The 12,387-nt window shown below is 40.3% G+C and overlaps 1 protein-coding gene across 25 annotated transcripts in view; it reads left to right on the top strand.

Moving 5' to 3' along the window:
- The window catches only part of LOC144090757 (uncharacterized), a 151,258-nt gene that overhangs the window by 88,288 nt on the left and 50,583 nt on the right, over window positions 1–12,387 (top strand). For 13 of the 25 annotated variants that reach the window (XR_013305522.1, XR_013305527.1, XR_013305526.1 and 10 more), the window contains one exon: window positions 1,527–1,647. The exons of 4 other annotated variants lie outside the window; for them this stretch is intronic. The gene's annotated coding sequence lies outside the window, so the exon portion shown is untranslated. Of the gene's footprint in view, window positions 1–1,526; window positions 1,648–4,270; window positions 4,345–4,458; window positions 4,735–12,279; window position 12,387 lie in introns of those variants that run through there. 8 more of the 25 variants (XM_077622598.1, XM_077622634.1, XM_077622625.1 and 5 more) reach the window with 4 other exon arrangements.

Raw genomic sequence — 12,387 nt, 5'->3', positions numbered from 1 at the left:
CCTTTTAAGTCATCATTCAAAAAGAAAGTTTTCTCTCCCACTCCTTCGAATAGCCTTTAGTCGCCTCTATTTTTCCCAGTGAGCTAGTGACATGAAAGGACTGTCTTCCACTACATGCACACAATTGACTTTTGAATAAAATATTTATTTATGAAATCTAAAAACATGTATTCACCCTTGACGACAGATTCAGGGAACATTGACTTCTGAAGGACTTTGGTGCCACCAGAGCCCAGCCCTCCAGTGAGTCAATTATGATGGCTTAAAAACGTTTCTGACATCCCTTTTCAACAGTCTTCTTGGCCCTAATTTTTCATCTCAGTCACTTTTCATCTCTTGGTATGCTGGAGTCATGAAAATAGTCGAGCCCACTTCTTTTTAACCTGAAAGCCAAACTGACGTCAAGATTGACACAGGAGGATTTGATGAATAAGTCACATAAGGACTCAATCTGTCGTGGATCAAAGTTGGTCATGTAATAGTGAGATAGTTATCTTGGCAAGTTTCTATCAGGGCCTGATAAGGACTCATTGACACTTTTTGACACTCGTCTTAGATTGAGGTATTTTTTTAATCACAAAGTTGAACTATTTTTACATCTCTAACTGTACATTATTTGTGGTTTTCTTCCAGTACAGAGTTTCAATGAGTTATACTGTTCATGGTCGTGGGTGAGACAGCTAATAGCAGGGCACAAACAAGAAAAAAAACCATTCACACACATTCAAAGGTACAGACATTTTAGAGTCTGCACAGAAAAGCCAAAGTTGTGATTGAAACCTCTAACTCACTATTCTGGCATCTATAGTTGTTGACTTTGGACTAACGGCAGTTATCCAGGTTTGTCGTTGATGTCACCATGGGCTAATCATGTTGTTTTTATGCCTATTGGTTGCTCATCCGTCCCTGGTCACAGAACCTCTCTGTCCTTTTTCTATTTACTTTGTCTATTCATCGCAAAACAACTGGCCAAGGAAGTCGGTCGCCAAACAGAGCCTGGGTTCTTTTCAAGGTTTCGAACTTTGAGGGAGTATTTCCTCATCTCCATGCCCAAGTGCTTGCCAATTTAGGGCTTTAGTTGTGTTTTTTTACACACACATTCTGTATATATAATGAATGAGGAATGTGGTTGTTGCTCAATATGTCAGGTGCCTTGGGATAACACTTGGTGTAAATTGATTGCCTACAAATAAAACTGACTTGACCCTAGATTGTTTTTCCAGTCAACAAGGAAAGAGACAATACAATAAAAATAACTAACATTTAAGGAATTTCCCTAATTATTATATGATGATATATTCAACCAAAACAATCTACAAATTTATTGTGAGATCCAGCTGCTGGAATATTAATTATATTAGATGGTCCGCGGTAATTCTGTCATCAAAAGCCAAGTCACCTCTGTGACAAAAGACATAATACTCGGGAAGTCGGACTGCTTTGTGACATTCAAATCAATGGCATGAAATGAGCTGGTTCTCTCATTAGGGGCCTTCTAAACTTAACACTTTGCTTTAAATCTTCAGGACTTTCAATTCAACATCTTGACATTCACGGAAGAACTAGAGGAGCAAGCCTTTGGAGACCTCCCAGAAGGGCAGGCATGAGGAAAGGCAACCAGAGATGATAATGTAGCTGAGTGCAGAGGTACTTGAGGCAGTCAAGAACTAATTTCAGACCCAATCCTAACCCCTCTCAGTCACTCCGTCATCTCTTTTTACAGCTTATGACTAACCTCCTTGTGTGCGTGTGTGTGTGTGTGTGTGTGTGTGCACGAGTGTGTGTGTGTCTACACTCCACGTAACTCTTCATTATCTGCTATCATCAACGCCACCATCCTCCTTCCCCTCACTCTTCCCCAAAGTGGTGGCGCACTCAGGGCCCTTTTTCTCAACCCAAAGTCACACAAGCTGCCCTTGCAATGTGCTTTCCAACCCAATCACTATGTTTTCCTGTTAGTTTAAGTCTCAACCCAGCTAATTATTATTTTTTGCTTATAGCTGCTAGAGCTCCCATGGGATGCTCCTTAATTAATCATTTATAAATCTACACAGCCTCCAAGTTTATTAGTCTCTGCCTTCGGCGCTGGCTGGCTGCATTGGGAAACCGCAAATTATTAGTTACAGGAATGAAAGCTCCCCACCACCCATACCCCTTCGTCCTTGTTTGCAACTGATTAGGGCCTCACACAGAGATTTTTCCATGGCTCCGCTCGGTACTTTAGTAATTCATTCAGAGCACCTGACACATTATTCACCCTCCCACCTCTTTTATTGCTCAGGCCAATGTTTTTCTTCAGCTTGGCCACCAGCAGCCAAGTGAAAACAAAAGCTACAACACCAAACATGGAATGAGGAACTTATTTCACTGAATGAGATCATTCAGCCACAGGCCAGGCTTTGGATAGAGGGTGATTTTTGCTAATTTATTTGGGATCAGGCAGTGGGAAAAGTATCTTGACACTCACTGGTCACAATATTAGGTACCCAAGCTTTGTTTATTGAGCCAATGCAAGCGCTGAATTAGATTATTATGCTTTTGAAAACATAACGAGAAGAGCACTTAGTAGAACAGAAATACCCTTAAGATAAACAGTACTAATTTGGATCATCAACAAACTGTAAGCCTGCAAACATGATTTTTATGAGAAAATGAATGCAAAATGTACTATTTATCAATGCAATGCTGGAAAAACATATATATATATATATATATATATATATATATATATATATATATATATATATATATATATATATATATATATATATATATATATATATATATATATATTTAAATCTAGGTTAAGACTCTTTCATATTGACATGAAAATTCCTCATGGCCAACTTTTAAAAAGAAACTAAATACCTTTCTGTTATACGCTTAAAAAAACAAAGCATTGCAAACTGTATTAGCCAGGGTATATGTTTAATGATGGGGCTTTTTTGTACAACTATTCACTCACTTTTTGTCTGTTCTTCCTTTTTGTGGTAGAATGTACATAATTAGCTAATGTATTTCTGATCCATCAAGAATAGTGGAGGAGTAGCAATTTTAGTTAGTGTCCCCACCGAGAAGAAGAACAAAGTAAGCGCGAGTTTGAGACTTTCCTCCGATTGCTCTTCAAAATCTTTATAGCGGTAAAACCCTTTGTATGCTCAGACACAGTGAAATAAGCTAAAAGAACTGCATTATGGAACAGAGAATGAGGCAATTTGCATGCCTTTTAAATGACTATTTGAGCCATTATTCACATATGGAGAAAACTCGCAACATTAGCGAACTTTACCAGTATTTCTCAGCCAATCAAAATGATTTTAAAAGTGCAGTGACAACCCATTTTCAGAGGTCACTAAGATCCCTAAACAACATCGAAATAACTTCAGGTTTAACTGGGCTCAGTGTAGCTGAATGTTCATGACTCAGACATCAGAAAAATACTTTGCCAAGGAACTTTGTCATAATCAGCTGGCCCTTATTATAAATATTCTGTGGCCTAACGAGACAGTTGTCTATTTTTCCCCCCAAGTTGTTCGGTATATTACATCTCACATATAAATAACACAACATAATGAAAAGAAGCGTGATGTTTGGAGCTGAAGTAAAAATCAGCATGGAACTTAGTAATAGTTTTTGCAAATGTACCTGAAAGAATGCTGAGTTCATCCTTTTGATATCATGTTACTGGGCTATCAGACATTTATTGGAAGGTAGGCAATATTTCCATCAGTTTATCTGAAAAACAGATTAATTGAATCAAGTGAAAACAGCGTGTGAGGTTTTGCCAATGTCTTTGCACTATAAGGGATGAATGCCTCATGCTACAGGGTTCCTTCATCCAATTAGACCTCCACTAGCAGGCTCAAGATTCCACCTTATCACTGCCTTTTTATCCCTTTTATCATCAAAGTGACTTCACTTTACTTAGACATATAAGTAAAGCTTGAAAAACCCTCCTGGAGAGATGAACTAATTACATTTTTAAGAGCCACACTGTGCATCTCTGGACAACCTGCCACACACAGAGCACTGCTGTTTGTTTCTGACATTGAAGTAATGCGAGATGATATTCATGCTGCATGGAACGTAGCATGAAATAATGGGATCTCATCCTTTTCAGCACCAAATTGGCATTATTACTGCCGCTTCCATTCCCATTAGGCCTCAGATCTTTGTCCAAATACGATGTAGTTTAGCACCTAACCGGACATTGTTACGGCTCATCATTGAGTTATTTGTTAATCAGCACAGGGGCATGATTTTCTCACAGATGACACAGGCAACGAAAATGTAATCATATGAGAAGGCGGCAAATGGGGAGAGGGAGCAGGCTGCACAGTGAAGGTAATTACATTGGCATCTGTATACATAGTGATGGCAATATGTGGCTGCTTTTGTCTGCATGAGTACCAATTACTTTTACTGAAATGTGTTACAATTTCCCTTTCCCCCCAACAGAGATGTGCCTATTAGAGATGCATAGGAAACTAACAAGATCAGACTCCATCTGCACTGCCTTGAGCTATTGCTGTTATTTCTCTCCTTGATGACTGAAGTGACATCATCATCATGCGCCCAGTCAGAAGCGATATGGAGCTCATTTTTATACCTCAAATGGAAAAAATGGCTTGAACCCTTCATAGGCCTAGTGACTATTTTTGGTTGCTATTCTTTTTTAAAATTTATTATTAGCATATTTTTAACATTTTTTCCATATAATAACAAATAATTAAATAATGGCCAATTAATAAAATAAGAAAAATAAAACTTAAACATGTTAAAAAAAAACAAATGTAATAAATCAAAATGAATAACCACTTGAAATGGTCAGGGCCCCTAATAACACTCTAAAGTGGATTTTATCTTTTTTTGAGTGTGCATGTTTCCAATTAGTTAAATAACTTCCTGATCTAAGAAATGTTAAAAAGTGGGGGGAAAGTAGCTACCATTAATCCACATTTTATTTTTTACATTGCCCTTTTGGAAATTATTAAATGGGCTCTAACACCACCTATCACAAGGTTCTGAAGTTTGAACAAGTGATCAATTGAGAATATATACACACCAAAAAAAATCCCAAAAGGTTGTCCCACTGAAAAGTCACAAATACCTATGAATGATTACTTAATGCCATTTCCCCCAGTATACCTTATCACAAATATGACAGTGTTTTAGCCTTGACTCGCTGAAACATGGAATAAATCAATCTCAGTGGTCTTTGTATCCTTGAATGATTTCTAAGCAGACGACAAAAAGAAGGAAAAAGTTGGCAAGGTTTCAAAGAAAGTACACCACAATACACCAGATGCACAATTACTACTAGTTTGTCAAAGAATAGAAGATCAAATTATATCACTTAAGACTGGATGTATGGTTACACCTGTGTGCAACATTGTCAGTGAACTAGCTGCATGTTCTTGAGATTTCATTGCTATGTTTTGTACTCTACAGTGAGACCATGAATTTAACACTCATTCTTATGTGAACTATTCACAAGTCATACACGAGATATTTCAGGTAAATCAAGGGCCTATTGTAAAAGGACAATGTAAGCCAGAGGCTGCTGCAATCAGGTATTAAAAACTGCTAATGTGTGGCAATTATGTACATTATGACCTTGAGACTACAGTTAAATCTATGGTCTAATAGTGAGAAAAATAATGGTGTTGCTTTTGTGTTTGACTTGAGATATATATAACTTTTTTTTAACAGCAAAAATTTAATAACCCCTCACTTCTGTTTTCAAAGTCACTCCGCGTGGCTTTAAAGGGTGAAAACAAAAAAAGGAGATCATTATTTTTGTTTTCGGCTGAAATCAAAGTTCATTGTTTTATTCTCGCGTTGTTGTTTGATTAGATTTTATTTTGTAAAATTGCACCACTCCTGCATGCAAACTAAGAATGCAGAATAACTAAAAGCAATATCCTTTGGGCTGCTGCTTTCTTTGAGCGTGTGCACTATACACACCTCCATTATTTCTTGCTCTGTCTTCCATCTCTTCGTCGCTTTGTTGAACAGCTCATTACGAACAGGTGGAATATTGAAATCTGTTTTATGAATGATGCTGCTTGATGCCTTTGATTTGTTCAGAAAATAATGAAACTCTTATCATCCGTGCAAGCTATTTGGTTGTTGGAAATGGCTGAACCACAAACCGAACACATTACAAGCCACAATGTGTTTCAGAGGAGATAGACTACATGTGCAAATGTGTTATTCGGAGACTGCTTCTTTGAACATCGACAGACACAACCTTCAGCTTAGTTTCAGGAAGGGAGTTCAACTGCGAGTTTATGACGAGTGTGGTAATTATCATGCTGTTAACTGAACGTAACATCACAGATAGCAGAAAAATACAGCGGTAGAATAGAAATAAAACAAAGCAACAGTGAGTTATAATTTTAAAAAATCAAGAAACTAACTTACAAATCAAAAGTGTGGACATGCCCAACTTTTGTATTTTGAAAGCTGTATTTTTGTATTTGCTGGTTTCACGCTTCTTTCTGTGACTTTTTAACTTTTTATGCTCCATTGTCAACAGCAATACTTTTTTTAAAATAACTGCCCAACACAAACATCTTTTTCCATATGTTAGAGTAATAAGTAAGATTTGTAATTCAATTAATCATGAAATGGCCTTAATACTTCAAGATATTTAAAAAATATGTTATGGGAAATATCAATGTTTTTCCCCTATTTTAAAAGCCAGCGTTGATAAGTAGTGTTCGTGTCAAAGACTTTATTGAAAAAAGGTGAAATGAGGAAAAGTGTGCTTTGATTGTTATAAACCGTACACTGTATGATAATCTCTGAATGTGAAAGCACACAAACGATTAAAATTATCTTGACAAAAATGGGAAATGCGCCATTGCAAAAAAACAGCATGGCCAGGAAAGTGTTAACCTTGTCTAACAAAAGGTCAATTGCTCACCGACTAGTGCAAAGCCCCTCCAGTGTGTCACCAATAGTGTGACCGCTCAATATTCACTCCAGTGCCTGGTTAATTGTAGAGGTCAAATGTTGCGAAACACAGAGCAAAGAAAGAAATGGGTATAGTAATAACTGTAGGAGGAATGTACTTTAAACAGCAGGAAAGCAATGTGCATGTTCGGAAATACCTGGTGTTAGTTAGCTTTGTGCATGCGTCACACAGGCAGGAATTCCGGTCAAAATAACAGTGCATTGAAGCAGATTTGTTTTTAAGCGGAAAAAGAAGAAAAGTGTGAGCATTGGCTGATTGGTTCCTCATGGCCGATGGTGACAGAGAGAAGACAGAGAAACTTTAAAGCTCAGGATTTGTGACATGATGTCCAGCGCATTGGTCCTAATCTGCTCTAATGGAATCATGATTTCTTTCACTTAGAGATGAAAGTCACAGTGATGTAGGGCTCAGACATCATCTGAGGGTCGTGGCCATCTCATACAGGACAGAGGGTGGGGGGGGAAACAGATCTGCTATGTATGAGGACTCTCTTTGTTCTCTTTGAGCCTTTCCAGCTGTCAAATAGATTCAAATATTTCTGATCCTTTTCGTTTTGGTGAAATTAAAATATGATGTTGGAAACTTGAGTGGATTAAAATTGGAAAAGTATGGCTTATTTTTCTGTCATAATTCATATCGTTGCAGAAAAGATTTCGGAGATCTTATTAAACCTCATTGATGATATATATGTACATTATGTGTATAGTATTTACGGCCTAGTCGGAGGTGCTTCAGGCAGAAAATCCTATAGAGCAACCATTTATGTTTTCAGTGACGTCAGAAAGTACACTCAACATCGAGATGGAACGTGATGTGGAATACGTTTTCAAAGAAAGCCAATTATCCATGTTTGGAGAGCATTTGGATCTTTTATGGCACTCAGTGTCATTGATGTCCATTAGAGTAAAAGCATAACATTTTTATAATGCCATTCTATTAGCAGCCTTGGATGAAAGGATCCCTGATACGCTACAACTGAACCAATGTATTGTGTCCTTCCAAGGACATGGAATTTGTTTTGTGAACTGGCACTTCCCCAAACATAAGCTCCCCTTCATTAGCGGCAGGCACGCGCGCGCACGTCCACGCTGATTGCCATGTCAGTGAACAGTGAGAGGCCAGCAAATCACCTCGTGACACCAGCCAAAGCGAGAGAGAGAGAGACTCGTAACCTTGTAAAAGACAATCGGCGAGGCCACAAATTAAATGAAGTGGCTAATAAAAATGACTCGGCAGAGCCTCGGCTTCCGAAGAAGCAGGCATGCCCCAACTTGAATGCTATTTACCCACCTGACTAAAGTACAATGCCAATTTGGCACCTATGTCCAGATTGAAAGGGAAAATAACTCGCTAATCTGTTTAGTTATTTGGAATAATTGGGTCTGGTGCCAGTGAGGGAGATTTCCTTGACTGTTGAAAGTGTCTGCTAGTAGTTCAATCCTAGCCCCTTGGTATAATTACTCTGACAGAGCTGTGGCCACAGGGCCCGTGAGCAGGGCTGCTTTTTAAACTGTAAATTATGAAGGATTAGCATTTATGAATTTTAAATCAGGACTGTGGTAGGAGACACTAAAGCTGCTTAGTGATTGCGAAAGGCGGCGTCTAAGCAGGCAGCTTCAGCGCTCACTCTCCACGATGATGTGTATGTAAGTGTGTGTGTGTGTGTGTGTGTGTGTGTGTGTGTGTGTGTGTGTGTGTGTGTGTGCGGAGGCGCAGGTGTGTGTGTGTGGCTGCTTATTCAAATGTGTCTCTACATAAACACTCGGAACTCCCACTATTTGCTTTAAGGGGTCTATGGTTCTGACATCTTAACATCAACCTCATTCCTCACTGTGTGTTTGTGAGAATGCGCGTGTGTGACTGTTTGTCAACTCATGCTGGGTGCATCCCCCTCGTCACTGCTTCGCAGGCTGGGATTCAGTGCTGTGCCACGCTTTGCAGAATATCCATTGGGTGATTATGTTAATTTGGGGCTTGATCCATGTTAAATTATGCATCATGGATTGATCTGCCACAAAGTCATCAATTAAATAGACATTGGCACTAAAAAAAGTGTGACGAAGCACAATTTTTTGTTTCAAAACTCCAGATTCTTTGGTTCCCTCACTGTCTGCGCACGTGTGTGAGTTGACCTTGCTTTGTTTTAGATTTACAGCCATCATTTTCTGTGTCGAGGTGCGAGTCCATGACTGGAGTGTGGCAATATTCCGGGGTGGGCGAGGCTACGGCGCGCGGTACTCATATCGCACCTCTCGGAGCTGTCTGCACCAGCACCGCTGGGCCATGACCTCCTGTCTGCAGTGTTAACTGGTTTAGCCAGGGTGGCAATAGCAAGAGGCAGGGGGTGTAGAATTTGGTAGGTTCTGCATTAGAATCACTGCCCAAGAACTGGTGAATGTGGGACAACACCTTCTCCGGTTAGTGGGCTGTCGCACATACGCATGATCTAAAAAGCCAAATACATACCCCGTAGCGATGTGTCCTAATAGAACATGTCGCCTTATGTCTTTGGTGTTTTAATAGACATTATTTGTGTACTAACCGCACCTGTAAATGAAGCACTGTGTGCAAATACAGCTCAAATTTATGACAATGTAACAAAATGAAATTTAGAAGCAAAACCAACTTCAATCAAAATTCAATCCATCTCTCCAAGGAAAAATACATTTTCCAACTATAATGACATCATTGCCATGTTGCGCACCAAAGAATGTCTGCATTTGCTGAATTTGGGGTGACTGTAACTCATTGGCTACCAACGACCCATCCATTTTCACTCCATTGAACGTCTGTCACCATCAAAGAAGGACAATGAGCTCAAAATGTCGAAACCCTAAAAGGATAAGTTGAAATGTGAGCCACCGTCTCACCTCCGGAATACCTCAGCCACTAGCATTGTACTAAATCTTGCATGTTGGTTTGCTCCCGCAAAGGACCCTCTTCTACAGTGGAAGACATGAGTGGATACATCTTATTGATTTTCTTTCAAGCCAGATTGCATTGATTGCCTCGGATTTGGCAGACGAAACCAGCTGGTTGTACGTCCGCCGGGACAAAGTGGGGAAGCGGACACGGAGCGGCAAGTGAGCACGCCACTGCGGGGGGCCAGGCTTCATTACACCAACTAAGAGCCCACTGGCCCAGTACAACCCCCACCAAAGTCTACTCCATCCTCTACTTAGCTCCGAATTAAACAGAGAGCTTTTTAATTATTTATCAATACCATGCACTCATCGTGGATCAATCAGCGTGAATGGTTTTCAAACCTAATGAAGGACGCCGCTTCAATGAACTTGTGAAACATCGATCGTGATCTTAGCCGCCTAAGTAAAGATGAGCGGTGATGGTAATTTCAGCTTTGGGCGCGAATGAAGCAAAGCACCCCGGGAGCTCGCGTCTACCTGACGCACAAGTGTGCTTCAGTAAAGGCAAACAGTATCTGCGCTGAGAGGCCTTCTGGTCCGCCGCCATTAATCAAGTCCTTAAAGAGGACACCTCATCTTATCAGCACCTCACACCGAAGAGGAGAGCGTCTCCTCCCGGAGCGCGTCGCGCCTCCTCAGAGGACACTTCTCGCGGCAAATTACATAGCTCCTTGTACCTCTCAAGCTTTCGTAAACTTTGATTCATTGTGTTTTTTCGGGCCTCGGGATGAACCTGAGCAACTTTAACTTTCCCTCTCCGCCGCCGTATTTTGTACGCGGGTGCCGGGTGTCAAGCAGAGTGAGGAGCTGTTCCATGTGGAGTTATTAGAGGCACACAATGCAATCTAATTTCATTCCGCCACATTCTAGCGCTCTGAAGTCAATGTGGCAGGTCGGTAAATAAGTCATAGGCTTCGGGCTTCCATATGAATTAACCCTTGGAGATGATTTTTCTCATGAAATTAGAATAATATCTCTGCCGTTCTCTCACATTTCTGCCCATTGAAGAGCTTCAGGTAAATGTAAGTGATATTGAATTTGGAACAAGGCGGCATAAAGCAAGAGAGTATAATGAGATTCTTATTTCATCCTTTTTTGGTGTGTGGTGGGGGTGGAATTGGATTATGGAGGACTTATTTGTATGTGATATTGAGCGCCGCAAAATAAATTCACACCTATTCAAATTGAAATCAAAGCTAGGTGTATCAGATAATCCTTTTTAAGATGGTATGAACTGACAGTCCAAACCCACACACAGTTGGAAAAATAATCATCTCTTTCTCGCAAAACAGATATATATCATCGCCAAAAGCAACCCAAGACTTTGTTTGCCGTTCTAAAAAAATATTTACCGCTCAAGTGTTCTTGATTCAACCCCCCTTCCTCCTAGCGGCATAAACAGTTGCATCCATATTCATAGGGAATTTGAGTCAGTGTCTCTGAATCATCTTGTCACAAAGCGTCTTAGCAAAAGCGCCTTCCCAATGGCTCAGTTTGTCGGTAGATCAGGAATCCAGATTTTGTTTTGAAACCTCGAGCCTTCCGAGACGTCAGGCTGAAGGAGCCGATGACGGCGCTGCTCCAGCTGCTCATGAATCTTTTTGAAATAGCTTATTTGCAAAGGAATGTTGCCACATAAGCCTGAAAGAGGGACAAGGTTTAGTGTGAAGATGAGCAGCGAGGAGCTGCCATGCAGGATATGACGGTGTCACTGGTGAGATTGTGAGAGGCTCTAATGTGAGAAGGGATGGAGAGAAGAATGTGGAAGGTGCTGTTGCTGCGATGCAACCTTAAAAAAGAGATGGGAAACAATTTCTGCGTGATGCCGGTGGTGTTGATACGACTGACTTGGCCAGGAGGGCCCACTTGATCTACACTCTGGGGCCACGAGTCTAGTGGTGAGGTCTTAAGTTCGGGTCTCCACTTTTATTTCATGTCCTATTTGGAGTGCCTAATCCATTCATATGTAGCAACTGGGAGTAAGTATTTGGAACTCTGGAGACCTTTACAAGTCACCTTATGCTGCCGTGACAAACCTTTGTTCTTTATGCAGCCTGTTGAATTTTTTAGAGTAGCCCCGACACTTTTGTTTTCGTCCGACAAGAGCGGGCCCGTAAACTTTGACAAGCGTGAGGATGTTGTCCGAGAACTTAAACGTCACTGCACTCACCTTTATGAATTTTTCAAACCTCTTTGTTTATAACAAGTTGCCGGCGGCATGTCCTCCTCCGTACTAAGTGTTTTATTTTGCCATCTCTTCTGTAAAATAATTGGCTAGCATTGACAGCAAATCACAGCTAATGGAAAGTCTTAGATTATTAATGTTTATAACTGTTTATTCCAGAGAATTGACCCGTTTTTTGTGTGTGAAAGTTCAACTGCAGTTGCTTGTTTACTGTGAAGCTTGTGAGCAGACGCAAGTAACGTCATGCACTCTGTAACCATGACTTCAGGGACTAAAATGGCTTCAAAGAACAAAGG

This window comes from Stigmatopora argus, chromosome 2 (genome assembly GCF_051989625.1).
Source record: "Stigmatopora argus isolate UIUO_Sarg chromosome 2, RoL_Sarg_1.0, whole genome shotgun sequence".
In the NCBI taxonomy this organism is placed as follows: domain Eukaryota; kingdom Metazoa; phylum Chordata; class Actinopteri; order Syngnathiformes; family Syngnathidae; genus Stigmatopora; species Stigmatopora argus.
This window is presented reverse-complemented; position numbering and strand designations above follow the sequence as displayed.